The sequence below is a fragment of the Equus przewalskii genome, chromosome 3, assembly GCF_037783145.1.
Source record: "Equus przewalskii isolate Varuska chromosome 3, EquPr2, whole genome shotgun sequence".
In the NCBI taxonomy this organism is placed as follows: Eukaryota; Metazoa; Chordata; class Mammalia; order Perissodactyla; family Equidae; genus Equus; species Equus przewalskii.
The window spans coordinates 66160866-66185115 of NC_091833.1; the positions used below are offsets into that span (position 1 = coordinate 66160866).

The 24250-nt window shown below is 36.7% G+C and overlaps 2 pseudogenes; both read left to right on the forward strand.

Annotated features, from left to right (window-relative positions):
* Positions 1-939: 939 nt before the first annotated feature.
* On the forward strand, positions 940-18248 carry LOC103557634 (UDP-glucuronosyltransferase 2B31-like; annotated as a pseudogene).
* A 1487-nt stretch (positions 18249-19735) lies between these two features.
* LOC103557643 (adenylyltransferase and sulfurtransferase MOCS3-like) lies at positions 19736-21175 on the forward strand (annotated as a pseudogene).
* The last annotated feature ends 3075 nt before the right edge of the window (positions 21176-24250 follow it).

Consider the following 24250-nt stretch of genomic DNA (forward strand, 5'->3'; position numbering starts at 1 on the left):
CCAAGAATATTTGATCAAGATCCTTATTGATTTTGCATTATCATTTTGGGGAAAAATTTGTTGGTGGTAAGTTTTTTCTCAAGAAGTTTCAAGGAGCTTGTACGACTATTTCAGATTTCAGTCATGACACAGACAACTATGCACCAGCTACTTGCAGCTCTCTGATTATCAGAGTATTGAAAATGAGTCTACAGTTATTCATAATAGCCAGAAAATGTGAATAAAAAATGTTGATCAACTTACAAATGAGTAAACAAAATATGGGATAGCCATAGTATGGAATATTATTTGCCAATAAAAAGGAATGAAGCCCTGACGTGTTACAACATGGATGAACCTTTAAAACATTATGCTAAATGAAGCAGCCAGTCAAAAAAGACCACATATTGCATGATTCAATTGACTGGGAAATGTTCAGAGTCTGCAAATCTCAAGAGAGCAACTAGATGAATGGTTGAATGAAGCTTGGAGGAGGCAGAGATAAGGGAGTTCTCTCTAAAGGGTAAAGGTTTATTTATAGATGATGAAAATGATCTTCAATTGACTGCTGTGGACATTGCACAGTTCTGTGACTACACTATGAACTATTGAACTGTATACTGTAAGGTTCGAGAAGACTGCAGACACAGTTTCCTCTCACTTGCCACTGTTCTTAACAGTCTTCCAAATACAGTTGACTTATACCTACAAGAGCATCACCACTTAGCAGATGACAGCACCTTTAATCTTAAAACAGATATTAAACACATGTATACAAGCAGTCGTCTCCCTGTTGCTTTTTCCATTTGCTAGCCAAATTCTCTGACTGTCTATAGCATCTATTTCCTTTGAGCTGTAGGAGCTATATTTTAACTTCTTCATTGATTTCTCCTTGAATATAAGCCTGAGCAATGGTACAAGGGATCAGCAATTTGAAAGGAAGCATTATGTACCACCAGGATGTCTCTGAAATGGATTTCACTTCTGCTGCTACAACAGAGTTGTTACTTTAGCCCTGGGAGGGCTGGAAATGTGCTGGTATGGCCCACAGAATACAGCCATTGGATCAATATGAAGACAATCCTGGATGAATTTGTCCAGAGAGGTCATGAAGTGAGTGTTCTGACATCTTCCGCTTCCATTCTTGTTGATCCTAACAAACCATCTGCTATTAAATTTGAGATTTATTCTGCATCTTAAACAAAACATGATTTTGAGGTTTTGTTCAAAAAGATAGTTGTTACCTGGACACATCTGACAAAAGATACATTTTGGACACATTTTTCACTAATGCAAGAACTCCTTTGGGAATTTTCTGATAGTGTTCAAAAGCTCTGTAATGATGCAGTTTTGAACAAGAAACTTCTAAGAAAACTACAAGAATCAAAGTTTGGTCTCATTTTTGCAGATTCCTTTGGACTGTGTAGTGATCTGATGGCTGAGCTACTAAAAATACCTTTAGTGTACAGTGTCCACTTCTCTCTAGGCTATACAACTGAAAAGTATAGTGGAGGACTTCCATTCCCACCATCTTATGTACCTGTTGATATGTCAGAATTAAGTGATCAAATGATGTTCATGGAGAGGGTAAAAAATGTGATATATGTGCTTTAATTTGACTTCTGGTTCAAAATATTTAATGAGAAGATATGGGATCAGTTTTACAGTGAAGTACTAGGTAAGTCATGTTTTTAGGTGGCAGCTTGAAGTCCTAACTTTCCTAGTGCCTTGGAAAATTAGTTTTTATAAAGTCAGAGGAATTTGTCTTTTATAAGTGAAATGTTGAAAGAAAAATGCAAAATGATCTCTCAAACTCATAAATGTTATGGAAATGCTTAAATTATCTGGTCAATTAGAATCCCATGGTCCATTCCTAGTACAAGACCCTCCAGGAAATCATAAACTAAAAGTTGAAGCGCTGAGGAGTTCATTACGCAATTGCATATCAATCCTTGTGTATTTGTTTTCTTGTAAGAGGCTTTATGTCATAGAAGAGTTTTCAGTCCGGAGCAATATTGAGCAGAGATTTTTCATATATGCCTTGCTCCTGTCCATACATTGCCTCCCCTATTATCAACATCCTCCAGAGGAGAAGTAGGTTTGCTACAGTTGATGAAAGGATACTGACAAACCAGTATCATCTAAAGTCCATATTTTATATTAGGGTTCTGTCTTGGTGTTGTACATTCTTTGAGTTTGGACAAAATTATAATGTCACACGTCCACCATAAAAATATCATAAGCGTAGTTTCACTGCCCTAAAAATACTCTGCACTCAACCTAATCATCCTACACATCAAATTTACTATATATTTTTATCATCTTCAATAAAAGTCATTAGAAATTTTACTGAATATCTTGATCAAAACAGACATATAGATTGAGGAGTAACATATTTCTAGCACAACACTGTGTGGAGCAATGAGAAATTGTTCTCCTTATTTAGCTGGGATTCATTTAAAGAAAAAACTTTTCTGACATATTACCTGAAAGAGTCCTTCACAAATGAAAGATATAATGGCTCTATCTAAAACAGGTGAACCTATGATTAGAGATTATAACGATTACACATTCCTTCACTAAGTACTTACAAAACATCTGCTTTAAAGGCCCAGAATTTTGTCAAAAGGTAGACATACAAGTTACCAGTCCATACTTTTTAAAAACAATCTGTCTCCATTAAAGATAAAATGAGCCAAAATTAAGGGTGAACACATCTATTTCCATACTTTATGAAAACTTTCCAGTTGTTTTTTGCAAAGACATTTATTTAATATGAAAATATTATTAAGCCACTTACATGAGCCAAATATCGGAGTGGCCATACTTTCAAAACCTTAGTTTACCTGGAAAATCTAGGATCAAGGGAATAGCTTGTTAAATTGTGAAAACTAGTTGGAGTGCTTCAGGGAAACATATTTCCAAGAACAGGGTAAGGTAAATTGATTGAGCAGTTGAAATCATTGTTTTTGTTTGCATAAATTAAATTTTGCAGCCACACAGAGTAAATAAATGCATGTTTAATACTTTGGTGGCTTAGGTTTAATAACTGTTTATGTTTGTGAATGCACTGACATGATGTTAGAGATGAAAGTCTCTTATGCATTGTAGTATATATATAAACACCATATATAAAACATGTATATTATAATATACACACACATAATAGTATTGTGAAACCACAGACACTTTTAAACATATTTGAGTCTGCCACTTCAAGCTCTTTACAGAAAATTACCTGGTATATTCACATTACAAAATTCTCATTTCCTTACTTTTATTTGCTATTTTCCCTTTAGGAAGAGCCACTAAATTATATGAGTTAATGAGGAATGCTGAAATGTGGCTCGTTCAAAACTATTGGGATTTTGAATTTTCTTGCCCATTCTTACCACATTTGCAATTTAGTGGAGGATATCACTGCAGACCTGCCAAACCCCTGCCTAAGGTGATCTACTCCTGTTTGTGTGGTTGGTTTACTTTGCATTTGCAATAGAAATGATTCTGTGTTCTTTATTTAGAATGTCTGATTACAGTGAGAGATATGGGAAGCTGCGTAAAGTAACCTACAAATTGGAAACTCATATATTTCAATACCATTACAAGACTCTGAATTTTATTATCATTGAAGAATAAAGTATTATCCCTGGAAGCCTTTAGGAATAAGCTCAGTTAAATTAAGGCCTCATTATTCAACACATAAGAAAGTATCAGTCACTCATTGAAAGATATTCTTGTTTTTGTCTTTTTCTGGCTGAGGAAGCTGTACCCTGAGCTAACATCTGCTGCCAATCTTCCTCTTTTTGCATGTGATTTGCCACCACAGCATGGCCACTGACAGTTGAGTGGTGTAGGTTCGTGCCCAGGAACCAAGCCCGGACCACCAAAGCAGAGTACGCCGAACGTAACCACTATGTCACCAGGTCTGGCCCTCAAAGAATATTCTTAAAGTGACTAGCATAGTTCAGAGATATGCTGGATATGCAGAGAAGCAGTGTAGACACAATTTTCCTACAGACACACTTAACATTCTACTTGGAAACATAGAATATAAGCATGTAATAAGAACTATGTGAAAAGTATTATAAGTAAAGACCACAATGTTAAAGAACATCCAGTGGGCATCATAGAACAACAACGATTAGAATCACAAAGTATACTCTTTATATTGGAAAGATTACCTCATTAATTTGCAGGGAGAAAAGATCTAATAATGAATTTAAAACAGAAGGACCAAACAAAAAAAAGGATGAGTATGCAGTTGTGACAAGCTATCCAGGAAATTATTGGGTTTTCTACATTTGCTTTTTGGGTATAAGAGTATACTGAGCCATAAGGAATATTCCAGTGTTGAAAATAATAAATCTATTGTAAAGTGGCAATACAAATCAGAATAATTTGGAAACAATTCCAAACAAGAGGATGATCAGCTCTCTGCTGCAGAAAGCCTGCTGTATCTCTCCCACTGTGGGCCAGCTGCTCCCTGGGGACCTCAAGGAGGTGATGAGGGCCCATCACTGTCAGTTACACATAGCATATTCAACTAGGGCATCCTTTTTACAATATGATTTCAAGGCAAAACGTGTCATACATAAAAGAAAACCAGAAATATGGGCACTCAAATAAATAATATACAGTATATTTCTGGAGTATAAATAGGAATCTTAGGGCAATTTCATGGAAAGTCCAAACAGTAATCAGAGTTGTCTCATGAGAGACATAATAGATGATTTTTTCTGCTTAGTTGGTTGCAGCAATCCTTTCAATATTGTTTGCTCTGCTGATGTTCTTTTTTGATGGAGCAAATTATTTCTTCACAGGAAATGGAAGAGTTTGCCCAGAGTTCTGGAGAAAATGGTATTGTGGTGCTACTCTGGGGTCAATGGTCAGTAACATGACAGAAGAAAGAGCCAATGTGATTGCATCAGCCCTTGCCCAGATTCCAGAAAAGGTTAGATAACGTACCATATAGTGGACAACGATTTAATGTATCTGTTAAATTTTGAAAAGGATCTGATTACAGAAATTTCCTGCATGAGAGGTAAACTACAATGTATTATCATAGATTCAATGTATCCCAAAAATGAGTTTAAAACAAAAGTATACATGGCAGTTTCCAACAGTACAGAGGGTGTTTTTGGTTGACAGATAATTTTGCAATTAACATTTGGATCCAATGTAAACACATTTAACAGATGCACTCTGAAGTTCTGGTATTATAATGACATTGTAATGATATTATAATGATATAATAATGATTTTATAATGATATAATAATGATATCATGATTATAATGGTATAATGATGCCATATCATCAAATTTTGCCATGTCATTTGCTCATTTTCCTTGCAGGATTTCCGAGGGCACTATATATGCTACAGATTATCAGAAAGGGGTTAAGGGCTGGCCCCTGGCATAGTGGTTAAGTTCAGATCGATCAGCTTCAGTGGCCTGAGTTTTTGGTTTTGGATCCTGGGTACGGACATACACCACTCATCACTCATCAGCCTTGGTGTGGTGGTGACCAACATACAAAATAGCTGAAGATTGGCACAGATACTAGCTCAGGACTAGTCTTCCTGAGCAAAAGACCAGAGAAGAAAGAAAGAAAGGAGATAAATTTTAACAGTAACATTAAGCAAGAAATGATAACAGTCTGAAAGCCATCCTGAAGTTTAGGCTTGCCAGGTAATCCAGGCCACTTTTACTTCCCCTCAATTTCAGAAAACGCCTATTCAATGTGATGTTCAGGGAGCTATACAAAGAAAAGATGGCCAAGGCTTACCAAGCTTCATTTAGGTACCAATCAAGACATGATAATTTAGAGAGAGAGAGAGAGAAAAAACAAGAAATAAAAGAAAGTGAAAAGCTGCCCGGGTGGAGTGGGCCCTGCTAAAGTTAGAAACACGAAAATATAGAAGAAAGGGTGGAGGTGGGTCAGCCCTTAAGTTGACCCTGTGTTTTACAAAATATGGATCTGCTAGGACCCTGCTCCTAAACCATCTGAATAATAACTCCTCTCAATTGAAGAAGGAGAAGGGAATCTAGCATAGGAAAGTTTGAGATGATCTGTTGTCAGTAAAATACGGTAGTAAATTATTCCTAATATATAGAATATACCTGGAGTCCCTGTGTATTTGTGAACTACTTTTGATTTTCCTAAATGATATAGCTTTCTGCTTATCACCTATGCTGATTTGCTGAGAACTGAAATTGCCTTAATACTCACTTAGCAAATAGATGTTAACCACTGGTAACTTAGAATCCAGCTTATAAGGATTCCTTAGCAATTCCAAAATCTGTAACTAATTTTGGTACTTGACTTGAAAATGGCTTGATATAAGAAACCATATTAATCAATGCTGTCCAAGTTTGGAGTGCCTCCTTAAAGTGTTAACAGTCAGTTGAATAAAATTTAGCACCATCACGATATTCAAGTTTTTTCAACAGCTATACTGTTATTTATGAAGTGCTAAGAAGCTCTTCTTTTCTACATTTAAAGAATTCTCAAACCTGGCAATAGTGTTATTATCTGGATTTTTGTAAAAGAATTACTACATGAAATTGTTCTTGGAAGTAGTGATATTGATAATTAGTAATTTAAAAGGAGCTAAATGTACTTACCAAGAAGAAATTATTTGTTATTAAAAATAAACTGTTACTAATCAGAATAATTCTGTTCTAACAATTTGATGGTTGCACACATTTCCCATTTGGCAAATCAAAAGATGTAAAACTCTAATGATGTAACTTATAGAACAAGTGCATATGAGCAAGTCACTTCTCCCAACACATAAAAAGAAATAAATAGACATATTAAATTTGGAAGCTGAGAGGTAGTATAATAAATAGTTAAAATAAATTATCAGATTATTCATAATTTGCCATTATTTTGCACTAAAATTAAAATGACTGCCTAAAAATATTTTATGTGCTTGAATTTGTTATTGCAAATTTCATTTGTCTAATCCAAGTGAGAAACATCATGATTGCAATGATAGGTGATTGAATGTAAAATAAGTGCATGGAGGATGAGAATTCCTATTATATCAGTGTTTATTGGTTGTAATTACTTAGCATTTCTTCTCCTCATTTCCTCATGTGTCATAATGATGAGGTTTAACTAGAGTCCTCTTAATCTATTTATATTCTAACATGCTATATCTTAGAATTTTGACTCATGGAATCAGGTATTTTCTTTAATCTAACAGGTTATATGGAGATTTAATGGTAAGAAACCCGACATCTTAGGGCCAAATACTCAGCTCTATAAGTGGATTCCCCAGAATGACCTTCTTGGTAAAATTCTGGAAAGCAAACACTCAGATGAGAATAACTCCAACCAGATCATAATAGTTGAGCAGGAAAAACAAACTATTGAAAACTTATTATTGAAAATCAAAAAATTAAAAATTAACTGTTTTGTATTTATTTCCCAGTCGGAGCGAGAAAGGATAAGTGTAACCTTTCCTTCTTCTGATTCTTGTGCCACCACCATCAACTTCCTGCTGCCTTGACAAGATACTTCTCAGACTGAGTCACTTAACTATTTCATTAAGAGAATATATTCTACTATACCCCTTCCCCACTTTTTTTCTGACCCTTTCTTTTTTTATCCAGCATGTTCCCTTTCAAATTTATCTACCTGGTAATCTTGTATTTATTCTTCACGTCTCAGGTCATACATTGATCTTCTATATAGCCTTCTCTTTTATCGAGAGCAGATTTAGATGTTTCTTCCTCTAAGCTCTGAAAGACATTTTAATGTCATTTCGTGTGTATAATAATCTGTTATCTAAAATACGAATCCTCTTTCAGCGTCTTATACTGCCCTAGTCTCATTCTATTCTACGACTTATACTTAATAGTTTGCCAAAATTCACCCAATCCTAAGTCATGCAAAAACCAAAGACTTTATAACTCATGGTGGAGCCAATGGCATCTATGAGTTGATCTACCATGGGATCCCTATGGTGGGAATTCCCTTCTTTGGGGATAAACCTGATAATGTTGCTCACACGAAGATCAAGGGAGCAGCTGTATGACAGGACCTCAGTACAATGTCAAGTACAGATTTGCTCAATGCACTGAAGACAGTCATTAATGACCCATCGTAAGTAATACAATTTTTTAATAAATAATATTTATAGATAGAATCTTTTCCCAATGATGAGTATGAGTTTCATCTCATTTTTAAGAGGCTAATTATGAAATTATTAACATGATTTAACAATTCTAAATTCTACTTTATTTTCACCCAGACATACATTTATTTCAAAGTTGTATCTTAACTCCATAGATTTAATAGGTAAGCAACTGGGGCAACAATTTTCTCCTCAAATAATGGAAAGTTACATAGGTTTGTAAGAAGGACACATTTTTTTAAATATGATAGAACCTGCGAAGGAAAGAATTATGAAAAAAATACCATGTCTTTCAACTCAGTAACTAACGTCTCTGAAACGGTAAACCTCTTTCTATCAAAACTTGATTTTATTTTTATTGTTTTAGCAGATTGTATAATGAGATATAATTTACATACTATAAAATTCACCATTAAAATTATAAAATTCAAATATATGTAGTATGTTTATGGAGTTATAAACCATCACAATATTATAAATTTAAGACATTATCTTCACCACAAAAAGAAATGTGACATTCCTTAGAAGTTACTTCCCATTCCCCCCTGCCCAAGTAACCATTAATCAACTTTCTGTCTCTGTAGATTAGTCCTTCTGGCCATTTCATATGCATGGAATCATACAATATATGGTCTTTTGCAACTGGCTTCTTTCAGATAGGCTAATGTTTTTCACCTTCTTCCCTGTTGTAGCTTTGTATTGCTGAGTAATATTCTATGATAAGGACATACCGTATTTTTATTTACCCATTCATAATTTCATGGATATTTTGGTTGTTCCACATTTGGTTATTATGAATATTGCTTTATATGCTTTTGTGTCAATATATATAAAGATATCAGTACTTACAGCAATTCTAAACAGAGTAAATCATTTAAAGACAAAAATTGTGAAAATGGATTTTAAAAAATACATTTATATACTATTTACAAGTCATCATTAAATAGAAGAGTACAAGAGAATTGTAAGTACAAAGATAAGATAGGACCTTTTTCAAAAATAGCCAAAGAAAGATGTATGGTATACTAACACCAGACACAGTAGACAAGAAACACTACTAAAATCAAAAAATAAATCCTTCATAATGATAAATAGGTTCAAAACAACACAAATTACTAATTTGTAACACCTACTAATAAATCCTCCAAATAAACAAAGTAAAAGTAGACAAAAAGCAAAAACAAGTGGGGAGGGTGTCAAGATGATGGCATAAGTGGACACTGAACTCATCTCCTCTCACAAAAAGAACCAAGTTACAACTATTTTTGGAAAAATTACCACTGAGAGACAACTGAAAAGTGCATAAAAAGAATTCCCACAACAAGGGACAGTCCTGATTGAGGTGGAAGAGGCAGAAATTCCTGTCTGGAGAGAGAAAAACCACCTTGGAGAGCCATGGAGCTTCATGGCAGGCTGGCTGGGAGCAATCCTATGGTTCACACCCTTCCCCGGAGGTGTGGGGGACCTGAGCATGGGAGTGGTACAAGTATAAGCATCCTTCGGACTCAGCACAACTGAGACGAGTCTCATAATGTCTGGCTTTGCTGGTTATTAACTTCAATGAAGAATACCCTTAGAAAAGCTCTCGGATATAAGTGGAAAAAGCCAACTCTTAAAGGTCTCATGCAGAAATTCACCCATTTCAGAAACAACCTAAAATCACCAGAAACAAACTGCATAGTCCTTTGGTAAAAATTAGACTCAGAAGCTAGGTTGTGGGTGCATTTTGTTGAGAGGTGAGACCTCTCTAGGGACTGAGACATTGGCAACAGCCATTATTGTGACCTAGTACAAGTGTGCTGACACAGAGGCTGACAGATGCCATTGGAGTTCATCCCCTGGAGTTTTAGCCCAGGGTCTGCCCCTCCCTGGCTAGATGGCAAATATAATTCAGCTCACCCAGGGCAAGCAGCCCTCCCTAGGGAATGGGCCCACCCCACAGCAAGCCCTCAGGCAACTTTTCCACCTGCATTGACTGGGTGTCTGGATCCTCTGCACTTACATGAGTGGATCTGCCTCTGTGGTGCCTGCCATGTGGGAGGGCCAGTGGAGAGTGTGGTGCTTGGGTGGAGTGTGAGGGGCCTCTGCAGTGGGACTACAGACTCCATTACAGGGAATCAGGAAGGGTGTACAGGCCAGGGCTGTGATGACAGTGGATGTGGACCTGTGGACCTTAGGGCTTATCACCAGCAGGAAAGCTGTGGTTCTCAAAAATTAAGACAGGGGATCTGCCCCAAATACCAATGCCTGAAACAACTAGGTACTCCAGTCCATAGGCCAGGCCCACTAAGCTGCAGTCTTGATAGAGCTGACAATAGCCTTGCAGGCAGGAGGCCTACAGCAATTGTAAGCCCCTGAGACTCACAACTGGCCATGCTGAGAGACTACTCACTTAACAGAAAAACTGCAACAGGAATATGTCATTAGTCCTTGCAGCAAACTGCGCTCAGGCTCCCCAAACTCAGTAAACTGACTCAAGGGTGTATAGCAGCCACACCCAGCTGAGGACTACAAACAGCTGGTCAAGGGGACAGCCTAGACTCCCTGGGCACATGCAGAAAGAGCAACACCACCACAACAGAAAGGCACACTTTGCTCACATGGGGGTCACTCTGGACCATCTGGAACTGATGATGACAGGAAAGCACACTGCGGGACCTTCTAAGGTGTCTCCTATATAAGACCACATCTCCAAGATCAAAAGATGTGGCTGACCCACTGAAAACACAGATATAAGCACAGAGAAAGAGGCAAAAGAAGGAGGCAAAGGAATACATTCTAAGTAAGGGAACAGGACAAAACACCAGAAAAAAGAACCAAATGAAAAGGAATAAACAATCGACCTGACAAAGCGTTCAAACAAAGTCTCACAAAGGTGTTCACTGATCTTGGGTGAAGAATGGATGAACACAGTGAGAACGTCAACAAAGACTTGGAAAATGTAAAATAGAACCAATCAGAAACGAAGAATGCAATACTTGAAAGGAAAAATTCAGTAGAGGGACTCAATAGCAGAGGAGATGCTACAGAAGACTGGATCAGTGAGCTGGATGAAAGACTAGAGGAAATCACCAAAGCTGAAAAGAAAAAAGAAGTAAAGAGAATAAGAATAGTCTCAGGGAACTCTGGGACTACATTAAGCACACTAACATCCATATTATCAGTGTCACAGAAGGAGTAGAGAGAGACAAAGGGCAGAGAATCTGTTTGAAGAAATAATAGCTGAAAACTTTCTTAACCTAAGGCAGGAAACAGACATCCAAGTACAGGAAGCACAGAGAACAGCCAATAAGATAACCCAAAAGAGGCCCACACCAAGACACATTACAAGTAAAATGTCAAGAACTACATATAAAGAGGAAATTCTAAAAGTCACAAGAGAAAGGCAACAGGTGATATACAAAGGAAACCCCATAAGGCTATAAGCTGACTTCTCAGTAGAAAACTTACAGACTTTACAGGCTAGAAGGGACTGGCATGAAACATTTAAAGTGCTGAAAGGAAAAAACCTACAGCCAAGAATACTCTACCTGGCCAGGTTATCATTCAGAATGGGAGGCGACATAAAGAATTTCCCAGAGAAGCAAATATTGAAGGAGTTTATCATCAAGAAACCACTTTCACAAGAAATACTGAAGGGACTTACTTAAGTGGGAAAGAGAAGATCACAAATAGGAAAAAGAATATTATCCAAATAAAGGCAATGAAGTCACTAGTAAAGGAAAAAATACAGTAGACATAGCAGATCAACCACCTTTGAAGATAAGATGAAGGTCAAAAGACAAAGGGACTAAAATTAACTTTTTCAATGATAAGAGGGCCATAGATACACATAAAGAAAATAAGAATTAGATGTGATATCAAAAACAAAGTGTGGGATAAGAGGAGCAAAAGAGTAGAACTTTTAGAAAGAGGTTAAACTAAAGAAACCATCAACTCAATATAGATTGTTATATACATAGATTATTATATATGAACCTCATTATAATCACAAACCAGAAACCCTTGATAAACACACATATTTAAGAGAAAGGAACCCAACAGAATACTAAAGAAAGCCTGAAACCACAAAGGAATAGAGCAAGACAAGAAGAGAGGAACCAAGAAGAACTACTGAAATAACCAGAAGAAAACTTACAAAATGGCAACAAGTACATATTTTTCCATAGATACTTTAAATGTCAATGGACTAAATGCTCCAATCAAAAGGGTGGCCGATTGGATTAAAAAAAGACCCATATATATGTTGCATGCAAGAGACATACTTCAAACCTAAAGACATTCACAAACTGGAAGTGAAAGGATGGAAAAAGATACTCCAAGAAAATGGCAATGAAAAGAAAGCTGGCGTAGCAACACTTATATCAGACAAAATAGACGTTAAAAGAAAAACTGTAACAAGAGACAAAGAAGGGCAGTACGTAATGATAAAGTGAACATTCAAGAAGAGGATATAACACTTGTAAATATCTACACACCCAACATAGGAGCACCTAAATATATAAAGCTATTATTAACAGACATAAAAGGAGAAATAGACAGAAACACAATACTAGTCAGGGACTTTAAGACTCCACTTGCACCAATGGATAGATCACGCAAATAGAACATCAATAAGGAAACATTGACCTTAACACTGGACTATGACAAAATAGACCAGATGGACTTAGTAGATATATATAGAACATTCCATTCAAAAGCCAGAGAATGCACACTACTTCCAAAGGCACATGAACATTCTCGAGGATTAATCACATATTAGGCCACAAAACAAGTCTCAATAAATTTAAGAAGATTGAAATAATACACAGCATCTTGTCAGACCACGAAGGTATAGAACTAGAGATCAACTACAGGAAGAAAATCAGAGAAGCCACAAATATGTAGAGATTAACCAAAGTGAGGGTGAACAATTATTGGGTCAATGAAGAAATCAAAAAATACTGGAGACAAATGAGAATGAAATTACAGCATGCCAAATAATGGGATACAGAAAAAGTAGTTGTAAGAGGGAAGTTTATAGCAATACAGGCCCACCTCAACACATAAAAAAAATCCAGAATATACAGTCTAGTACACCTTAAGAAACTGGAAAAAGAAGAACAAACAAAGCCCCAAATCGGTAGAAGGACGGAAATAATAAAAATCAGAGCAGAAATAAATCAGATAGAGACTAAGAAAACAATAGATCAATGAAACCAAGAAATAGTTCTTTAAAAAGATAAAGAAAATTGGCAAACCTTTAGCTAGACTTGCCAATAAAAACAGAGAGACGGCTCAAATAAATAAAATCAGAAATGAAAAAGGAGAAATTACAACAGACACCTCAGAAATACCAAAGATTATATGAAAATATTACGAAAAGCTATATGCCAACAAATTGGATAACCTAGAAGTAATGGATAAATTCTTAGAATCAGACAACCTTCCAAAACTGAATCAAGAAGAAGTAGAGACTTTGAGTAGACTGACCACCAGTAAGGAGATAGGAACAGTAATCAAAAACTTCCCTCAAAACAAAAGTCCAGGACCAGACGGCTTCCCTGGTGAATTCTTCCAAACATTCAAAGAAGATTAATACCTATCCTTCTCAAACTCTTCTAAAAATTTGAAGAGGAAGGGAAGATTTCTAACTCAATCTACGAAGCCAACATTACTCTGATACCAAAACCAGACAAGGACAACACAAAATATGAAAATTACAGGCCAATATCACTGAGGAACATTGATGCAAAAATCTGCAACAAAATGCAAGCAAACCAAATGCAACAATACATTAAAAAGATCATACACCAGGATCAAGTGGGATTTATTCCAGGGATGCAGGAATGGTTCAACATCTGCAAATCAATCAACATGATACACCACATTGCAAAATGAAGAAAAAAATCACATGATCACTTCCATAGATGCAGAGAAAGCATTTAACAAGATACAGCATCCATTGATGATAAAAACTCTCAATAAAATGGGTATAGAAGGAAAGCACCTCAACATAATAAAGGCCACATATGACAAACCAACAGCTAATATCATTCTCAATGAAGAAAAACTGAAAGTTATCCCTCTAAGAACAGGAACCAGACAAGGATGACCACTTTCACCCCTCTTTCTTACAGAGTATTGTAAGACTTAGCCACAGCAAACTGGCAAGTAAAAGAAATAAAAGGAATTCAACAGAAAGGAAGAAGTGTTAACTGTCACTATTTGCAATTGACATGATTTCATATATAGAAAACCCTAAAGAATCCACTACACAACTTTTATAAATAATAAATGAATACAGTCAAGTTGCAGGATACAAAATCAACATACAAAAATCAGTTGCATTTCTATACACTAACAAGAAAGCAGCAGAAAGAGAAATTAAGAATACAATCCCATTTACTACTGCAACCAAATAGAATAAAATATCAAGGAATAAACTTAACCAAAGAGGCAAAAGATCTGTACACTGAATACTGTAAAACATTGTTCCAAGAAGTTGAAGCAGACACAAAGAAATGAAAAGATATTCCATTGCACTTGGATTGGAAGAATTATCATAATTAAAATGTCAATACTTCCTAAAGCAACATACAGATTCAATGCAATTCCTATAAGACTCCAACAACATTTTTCACAGAAACAGAACAAAGAATCCTAAAATTTATATGGAACGTGTGAAGACCCCAAATAGCCAAAGGAATCCTGAGAAAAAAGAACAAAGCTGGAGGTAGCACACTCCCTGATTTCAAAATATACTAAAAAGCTATTGTAACCTAAACATCGTGGTACTGGCACAAAAACAGAGACACAGATCAATGGAACAGAATCGAAAGCCCAGGAATAAACCCACACATCTGTGGACAGCTAATGTTCGACAAGGTCGCCAAGAACATACAATAGAGAAAGAAAAGTCTCTTCAATAAATGGTGTTGGGAAAACTGGACAGGCACATGGAAAAGAATGAAACTAGACCACTATCTTACACCATACACAAAACTTAACTCAAAAAAAATTAAAGATTTGAATGTGAGACCTGGAACCATTAAACTTTGAGAAGAAAACACAGGCAGTATGCTCTTTCACATCAATCTTAGCAGCGTATTTTCAAGTTCTATGTTAGACCAGGCAATCAAAACAATAAAAAAAAATAGACAAATGGGATTACATCTAACTAAAAAGCTTCTGCACAGCAAAAGAAAACACCAAAAACACAAAAGACAACCTAACAACTAGGAGAAGATATTTGCAAACCATATATCTGATAAGGGGTTAATATCCAAAATATATAAAGAACTCATACATCTCAACAACATAAAAAAACTAAGAACCCAATTAAAAGATGGGTATAAGATCTCAACAGACATTTCTACAAAGAAGATACACAGATGGCCAACAGGCACATGAAAAGACATTCAACATCACTAATTACAATGGAATTGCAGATCAAAACTACAATGTGATATCTTCTCACTTCCTTCAGAGTGGCTATAATTAACAACAGAACACAATAAGAGTTGGAGAGGATTTGGAGAGAAGGGAACCCTCATACACTGCTGATGGGAGTGCAAACTTGTACAGCCACTATGGAAAACAGTACAGAGACACCTCAAGAAAGTAAAAATAGATCTACGATATGATCTGGCTATTCCACCACTGGGTATTTATCCAAAGAACATGAAAACACAAAAGCATAAAGGTCTATGAACCCCTATGTTCATTGCAGCATTATTCACAATAGCCAAGACATGGAAGCAATTTAGGTGCCCATCAAGGGACGAATAGATAAAGAAGATGTCATAGATATACAGAATGGATTACCACCCAGCCATAAGAAAAAGTGAAATCTGGCCATTCAAGACAACATGGATGAACCCTGAGGGCATTATGCTAAGTGAAATAATTCAGGGGGAGAAATTCTAATAATGTATGATCTCACTCATGAGTAGATGACAAAAACAACGACAAACAAATACATAGAAAAGAGATTGGATTGCCGGTTACCAGAGGAGAAGGGGGCAGGGAGGAGGGTGAAAGGGGCGATTAGGCATGTGTGCGGTGATGGATTGTAATTAGTCTTTGGGTGGTGAACATGATGTAATCTACACAAACATCGAAATATATAATGATGGACACCTGAAATTTATATAATGTCTTAACCAGTTTTACCACAATAAAAAAAAATAGAAAATTTTAAAAATACACAAATCTATAGTCCTAATGGGATGTTTTTTAAGACTTTTTTCTATAATATAGTAAAACATGACAAAATAAATAAGTACATAAAATGTTTGAAGAATCTAATTTTAAAAAGCAAACTGTTTGATATATATAGTGTATGTATATATATACATATATATGAAATGATGGTGAAAACACATTTTTCAACAGCACATAGAATAATTAACGGAATGGACCATGCGTGCTGGGGCAAAACTAAGACTCAGTATTTGAAAATTTTCAGCTTATAAAGAGCATATTATCTGGCCAGACAAGAATTAAGTTAGAAATTATGAAAAAGAAAGAACTAAAAACCTCAATATATTTTGAATATTAATACATTTCTAAATAATTCAGAATCAAAAAAGAAATCATAATCATTCATGCACCATCTTCTCAGCAATTCCCTTTTAGGAATTACGCAACAGAAGTATATAAATATGTAAACCAAAACCCATTTAAAACAATATTTACATCAGCATTAGTAGAAATGACCAAAATATTATTACCAATCCACATGTCCGTGGATCGTTATGAAGAGAGAACCTGTGGTGTTGTCAGACATTGGATACTATACAGCAAAGGAATTCCCCAGCAACTGCTGCAGAAAGGACAAAAACAAATGAATATTACCATCTGATGGCAATATACAAGCCAGAAAAAACAAACTATGATGTTAAAAATAATGATAGCAGTTAATTTGTAGAAGGAATTAGTGAGTAAAAAGGTCCGGAGAATGGGGAGCTTCTAGTAGCTTGTGGTATCTGATACCCATATGTAGGTGGTAGGTACAATTAATATCCACTTCAGGATTATTTTCTAGCTGATAGTGAAATTTTGAGCTCTTCACTTAGGATATGTGCATTTTTCTTCTGTATTTTACAAAATTTATTTAGAAAGCTAGAAATCAAATAGCAAAAAATGAAAAATATAGAAGAAATGCCCAGGGCTGCTATTATGGTGGCAAGGAAAAGCCTCTCTGAGATGTGACAGCGAAGTCAAAGCCTCCATCAGGAGTTAGAAGCAAGCTTTGGGGTGTTGCAGGGAAGAGTGCTCGAGGAGAGGGCCAGAGGAGACAGAAATTGCAAAGGCGCTAAGGTGGGAACACAGCTCAAGAAACCAATTCCTCTTCAGAAACTTCAAGACCATCATCCTAAAATTGCATTCATCTGGCTTACAGCCCTTAGAATGGCTCCTATCATTTATCTCTGTTAGAAAAGATTTAACTTTCCCACCTTATCTTCATCTTCAATTTTTAAAATATTAGTCATCAGAAAATTCCAAGTTCAAAACCAAACTGTCGACGAAGACGCCGAAAAAACACACTTCTGCAATAGTGTGACATTTATTTTGAAACTTAGGTATGGCACTCCAACAACCTTTCATGGGAATGATATGCTTAAGCAAATTAACGTCCTTTCAATATTGCTATCTTTGTGTTTCTCCTTTAGATGTAAAGACAATGCTATGAAATTATTAAGAATTCAACATGATCAGCCAATGAAGCCTTTAGATCAAGCAGTCTTCTGGATCTAGTTTGTCATGCGCCACAAAGGAGCCAAACACCTGCGGCCAGCCTCCCACGACCTCAACTGGTTCCAGTACCACTCTTTGGATGTGATTGGGTTCCTGCTGGCCTGTGTGGTAACTGCTGTATTTGCCATCTCAAAATGTCTGTTTTGTTGCTGGAAGTTTGCTAAAACAGGAAAGAAGGGAAAAACGGAGTAGTTGTATCTGAGGTCAGAAGCTGGGATGCCTCATAGATGGGACTCCCCCAGTTAATTCCAGCAATAAGTTGTGATGTAAAGATCCCTTCCTCTTATAACAAAACAACTTTTCAAAATTTAGATTATGAGGTCAAAATTTGTTTTCAAGTGATTTGTTGCCTGTCTAAGAATTAGAAATATGTCATGCCAAAGAGAAGAGGCAAAAATTAAACAAAAATAAAACTATACATGTATATTGATATTTATTATTCTAATACAAAAAGTTATAACAAAAGAAAATATTGAACTTAATTGTGTTTCAAACATTACATATGGACACAAGAGCATTAAGCGGTGTAGTGGCAATATCAATTTATTGTGCAAATACTCAGGATATTTTCACTTAATATTGGTGCAGATTTTGTAATTTTATCTTTGGATAAAGAAACTACTCAATAATTAGAATTGCGTAAAATTATTCACCCTTCTATTTCCTTTAAGAGACAATTAATGCTGTTCAGTTTTTACTGTGCATCCAGCCTCAGCATCACTCCTTGCCTAAAGACATGGCAAGTTGCTTGCCTTCATCCAGTTTAACTCCTTTATCAGTCGAATATACGTGGATTTAGAAATATAACAGCTTCTACCTGCTTCCTGTTATACAAATGAGCTATTAGAAAGACTTTGGTTTCACTAGCTTCTTCTCTTTACCTCACAGCCCGTTAAAAAGATTCGCCTGGTTGCTTTCACTGTCATTTTAGCCTTTGATAGTGGATATAAGGTCCAAACTGTAGGTTTGATAATACAGAACCTGTACTCTAAAGGAATTCTGGAATTTTCATTCTCTCCAAATGTATGTGTACATATATCTATAGATACATATAGTTATGTTTATAGATCTATGTCCACTCTTCAAAACAAGGCACAACATCACTCAGTTACTTACCGATATGGTGAGCAATTCAATGTGTTTGTTGAAGGCAGTTTGAAACAATGATTCTTATTCTATACAACCACACTAGATCAGCATGTCTCATTCCTTCTCTCTTTCCTCAGAAGCCTATTGTTTCATCCTTCTCATTAACCTAATATGGAATCATTAAATCATTTGGCATGACAAAAAAAGAATACAATCACCAATTTATTTTAGGCACAGCCACACTATGACTGATCAGAATCAACAACAAGGCAAAGTACACAAAAATTATGCAAAGTTTTGAGAATATGTAAATCAAACCACAAGGATGTTCAAGGCCTTCCTGAAACATACACATCAGGGAATCACTTTAGGACACCAGCAGACCATGAGACAGAAACATACCTATCTTTACTGGTCAAGAAGCCCATCATCAAAGTCTCACAACAAACATTCTCCAGCATCAGGCATGAATTTATTTTAAAAACGCTCTGAAACTTTGTAGCTAGGAGATCTACAGGAAGAGTTCACCACAGGTATTTCCATATGACTCATCTAGATAATTGACACATTTTTATAGAAATTAAATAGTGCCATGGTAGATAAAATTATTAAATCATGCATACAGGCTTAATTTTCCTCAAATCTATTCTGTGTCACACGTAACAGATAAAGGTTGGTAATCATTGTACAGGGAGAAATATCACAATCAACAAACAGAAAGACAAACAGTCCAATATGAAAATAGATGGAGCATGTGAACAGGCAACTCACTGGAGTAAAAATGGTCACTAACGTACAAATGATCGCAAAAGGCACTGATTCTGGGAGAATGTAAATTCAGTCCATAAATCGTTTCCCCTGAAAGATATATCAAACGTAACAATCTGAGAGGACAAGGAACACCATTGCTGCCAGGGAGGAAGTCCTGGCATTGCAGGCTGAAGGCGCCCAGCATGAAGAGGAGCTGAACTCCCTGAAGCAGAGGCTAGTGGCGGCTCTTCTGGAGGAGCAGGAGCCACAGCAGCTGGTTGTGGTGTCACCCTGCCCCGAAAGGCCGCTCTGTCCAGAGATGAGATTATATGCAGAGCCGGCAGACAGTCCTGCCTGCGCTGGGCGTGCCCGGACAGCAATGCCTGCAGACCACATCCATACTGGTCGTGGGCTGTGGTGGGCATGGTGCCAGCTGGTGTAGCCGCCTTGGCCTTGTGAACCACGACCTATTAGAAATGAGCAAGTTGGCCCGCCAAGTGCTGCATGCAGAGGCACTGGCATGGCAGCCCAAGGTGTTTTGGGCACAGCCTGGCCGTGCTACCTTGATTCGTCCCTGGGTTGCCTGTGCTACTTTCATACGCTCACAGCACCCAGGGTTCTGGACCTACTCCGCCACTGTCACTTGGCTGATTACTGGGAAAGCGTGCCCACTCACTACCTGGCTAACGACTCCTCTGTGCTGGCCAGCTGGCCCCTCGTATTGGCCAGTGCCCTGTGCTCCCAGGGCCAAATTGACGGCAGGCCTGGCCTTCACGGCCTTCTCTCCAACCACTCCCAGCTGAGATGGTGATCAACTGCACAGATGGCAAGGTGCTCGGTGTAGTAACTGGAATCCTGAGCTGCCTGCAAAGGTGGAAGTGTTGAAGATTGCTACAGGACCGGGTCTTTGTTACAGCGACAGCCTGCTGCTCTTTGATGCCTTCGGAGGACTGTCCGCTGTATTATGCTGAGAAGCCAGAGACCTCCCTGTCCAGATTGCAGAGGGCAGAATCACTGTCACTACGTGCAGGACTAGTGGCTCCTGGTCACCAATACGTGCTGCCCAGTACATTTGCTGAGCCCAGAGGAGTGTGTTTTCTCAGTGATTTTAAATGAGCTCTAGATTCTGGATCACCCTACCTGTTCCTGACATCAGGCTGAAGGGAATGTGCACATCAGGCCTCAAGTGAACCTGGACATCTGCTGTGTGCCTCATGCCCTATACATCCCTTTGAAATATTTGGAACGAAGGGATACAGAGAGCCTGAAACTCTTAAGACAGACTATACAGAAAGGGAAGCAGGGCACACAGAAGTGGCAGCTCTCCCCACTAAGTGATTTGCAATCCAGGCAGTGACTCCCAGAAAGCATGAAGATCCTGCAGTCATTGACAGCAGCCCAAGTCATAGTCTCTTTAACACTCCAGGATGTTGTGGAGGGCCTCATGCCAAAACAGATGGCACATTTCTGAAGTACTGATGTGGCTGGTATAAGCTGGTATAATCTGGCAAGAAAAAGTGTGGATTGTCATATAATGCACAGCTTTTTTATTGGGTAAGGAGGAAAAAAAGCAGGGCAGAGGCAGCCCAGTGGTGCAGCGGTTATGTGACCACATTCCGCTTCTCCATGGCCCGGGGTTTGCCTGTTCAAATCCCGGGTGCAGACATTGCACCAGTTGGCACAGCACACTGTGGTAGGCATCCCATGTATAAAGTAGAGGAAGATGGGCATGGACATTACCTGACGGGCAGTCTTCCTCAGCAAAGAGAGAAGGATTGGCACTAGTTAGCTCAAGGCTAATCCTCCTCAAAAAAAGAAGAAAAAAAGCAGGGCAGGCAAATAATCTGCAGTATAAAACACAAAATCCCATCTCTATCATGATGTCTCACATGTTTGACACCCCTTCAGTGCTGAAAACACCAGGCAGTTCTCAGAAACAGTATTAAAGATACATTTATTTGCATTTTTTTCAGTAATGTACAGAATAACCTGGAATTCTATGATATCTGTGATTACATGCACTTCTTTTTATAAGGAGCTTTTGTATTGTAATTTGTTGGCTGATGTTGTTATGAAAGCATTATACTGCTGTCTCTGAGAACTTCCTTCTGTTTTCGGCACTTGAAAGGTGTCCTGAACATGTGAGACATGTAAGTGACAGGGTTTCATGTTTTACTAGGAATGGAATTGCTGGGTTACGTGGTAATAGTAGGTTTAACATTTGAGGACTGTCAGACTGTATTCCAAAGTGGTTGTACCATTCTATGTTCTCAGAAGCAACATATGAGATTTCCAGTTTCTTCACATCTTTGCCAGACTTGTCTTTTCCCACTTTTTTGATTTTAGCTATTCTAGTAGTTGCAAAGTGATATGTCATTGTGGTGTTGACTTACATTTCACTGATGTCTAATGATATTATGCACCTTTTCATTTGGTTATTGACTTTTATGTCTTCCTTGGAGAAATGCGTATGCATAATCTTTGTGCATCTCTTAATTTGGGTTGTTTTGTCTTTTTGTTGTTCTGTTGTAAGAGTTCCTTATATATTCATGACACATTCCCTTATCAGATACATGATTTCAAATATATTCTCTAGTTCTGAGGGAAGTCTTTTTTCACTTTCTTGATAGTGCCCTTTGATGTACAAAAGTTTTTAATTTTCGTGAGTTCTAATTATAACTAGTTCTACTTTGGTTGCTTGTGCTTTTGTGTCATAGCCAAGAAACCATTGTCAAAGGCAAGATAAAGGTTTCCTCTTGTTTTCTGCTAATAGTTTCATAATTCACTCTCCTACACTTAGGTTTAGATTCATATTGAGTTATTTTTGGAAATGATGTGAGCATCTAACTTCATTTTATAGCATTGGATATTGATATCTGATATACCTAAAAACCATATTTAAAAAGGCAATTGTTTCCTCATTGAATAGTTTTGGCATCCTGTCAAAAATCAATTGACCATAAGTTGAAGACATATTTCTGGATTCTCACATCTGTTTTATTGATATCAACATCTGTCAAATGCAGTCTTGATTTTTGTGGACTTGTAGTAGGTTTTGAATTCAGGAAGTATGAGTCCACGGACTTTGTTCTTCTTTTTCAAGATTGTTTCGGCTGTGCAGGATCCCTTGGTATTCCATATGAATTTCAGGATCAATTTTCCACTTCAGCAAAAAGGCCATTGGAATTTTGATAAGGGTTGCATTGAATCTGTGGACTGTTTGGACGTTATTGCCATTTTGACAATATTAAGTATTCCAGTCTGTGAATATAAGATGTCTTTCCATTTATTTGTCTTCTTTAAGTACTTTCAGCAATATTTTTAACTTTTACAATACAACAACTGCACCTCCACAGCTAAATTTAATCTTAAATATTTTATTCTCTTTAAAGGTATTGTAAATGCAATTATTTTCTTTTTGCATTTATCACTGCTAGTGTATAGCAATACATGGACTTTTCTGTGTTATCGCATTCAGAAAATTTTTTAAATATCTTTATTAGCTCTAGTACTTTTGTTTGTAGAATCTTTAGGATTTACTATACATAAGATCATATCATCTTTGAAGAGAAATAGTTTTACTTCTTCCTTTCCAATTTGTATGATTTTGTTTCTTAGTCTTGTCTAATTGCTCTGGCTAAAACTTCTGGCACAGTGTAGAGTAGCAGTGATGAAAGCAGACATCTTTGTTTTCTTCCTCATCTTATGGGGAAATTTTTCAGTCTTTTCTAATTAAGTATGATGTTAGCAACGGGTTCTCCTATATACCCTTATCATGTTGAAGAAATTGCCTGTAATACTAGTTTGCTCACTATTTTCACAACAATCTTTCTCAATAATATAGAAAAAGATGACAAAATGATGAATAGACATAAAGAATAAATTAAAAAAGATATGAAGAACACATTTGTAAAATGTAAAGCCTATGTTATTTATAGGATAATGAGGAAAACACATTTGTAAAGAACATATAGAATTATTAATGGAATTGACAATATATGCAGTGGCATAAACCAAAACGCAGTACATGAAAATTTTCATATCATGGGAGTATAGTTTCTGGACACACTAGAATTGTTAGAAATAATCAAAAGAAAGATAACTAAAACATCTACAAATTTTGGAAAGTAAGCAATACCTTTCTAAACAATTCAGTCAACAAATAAATCATAATAATACATGCACATTCTTCTCATGAAATCCACTTCTAGGTATTACACAACAGAAATGTATAGTTACGTAAACTAAAAGACATATACAAGAATGCTTATGACAGGATTAGTAGTAACGGTCAATAAATTAATATCAATGCAAATGTTTGTCAATCAATAAATGAAGAGATAATTTCTGGTGTTGTCATGCAATCAAATATAATACTGCAAAGTAACCAATCAAAAACTGCTAAAAGAAAGACAAAAACAAATGAGTACATACTATACTTCCAATAGGTAAACAACAAAACTAAACTGTGGTGTTTAAAGTTAAGATGTAGTTAATTCTGGAAAAGGTGTAGTGCATGGGTCCAGGAAACTGGGGTTGTTCTATG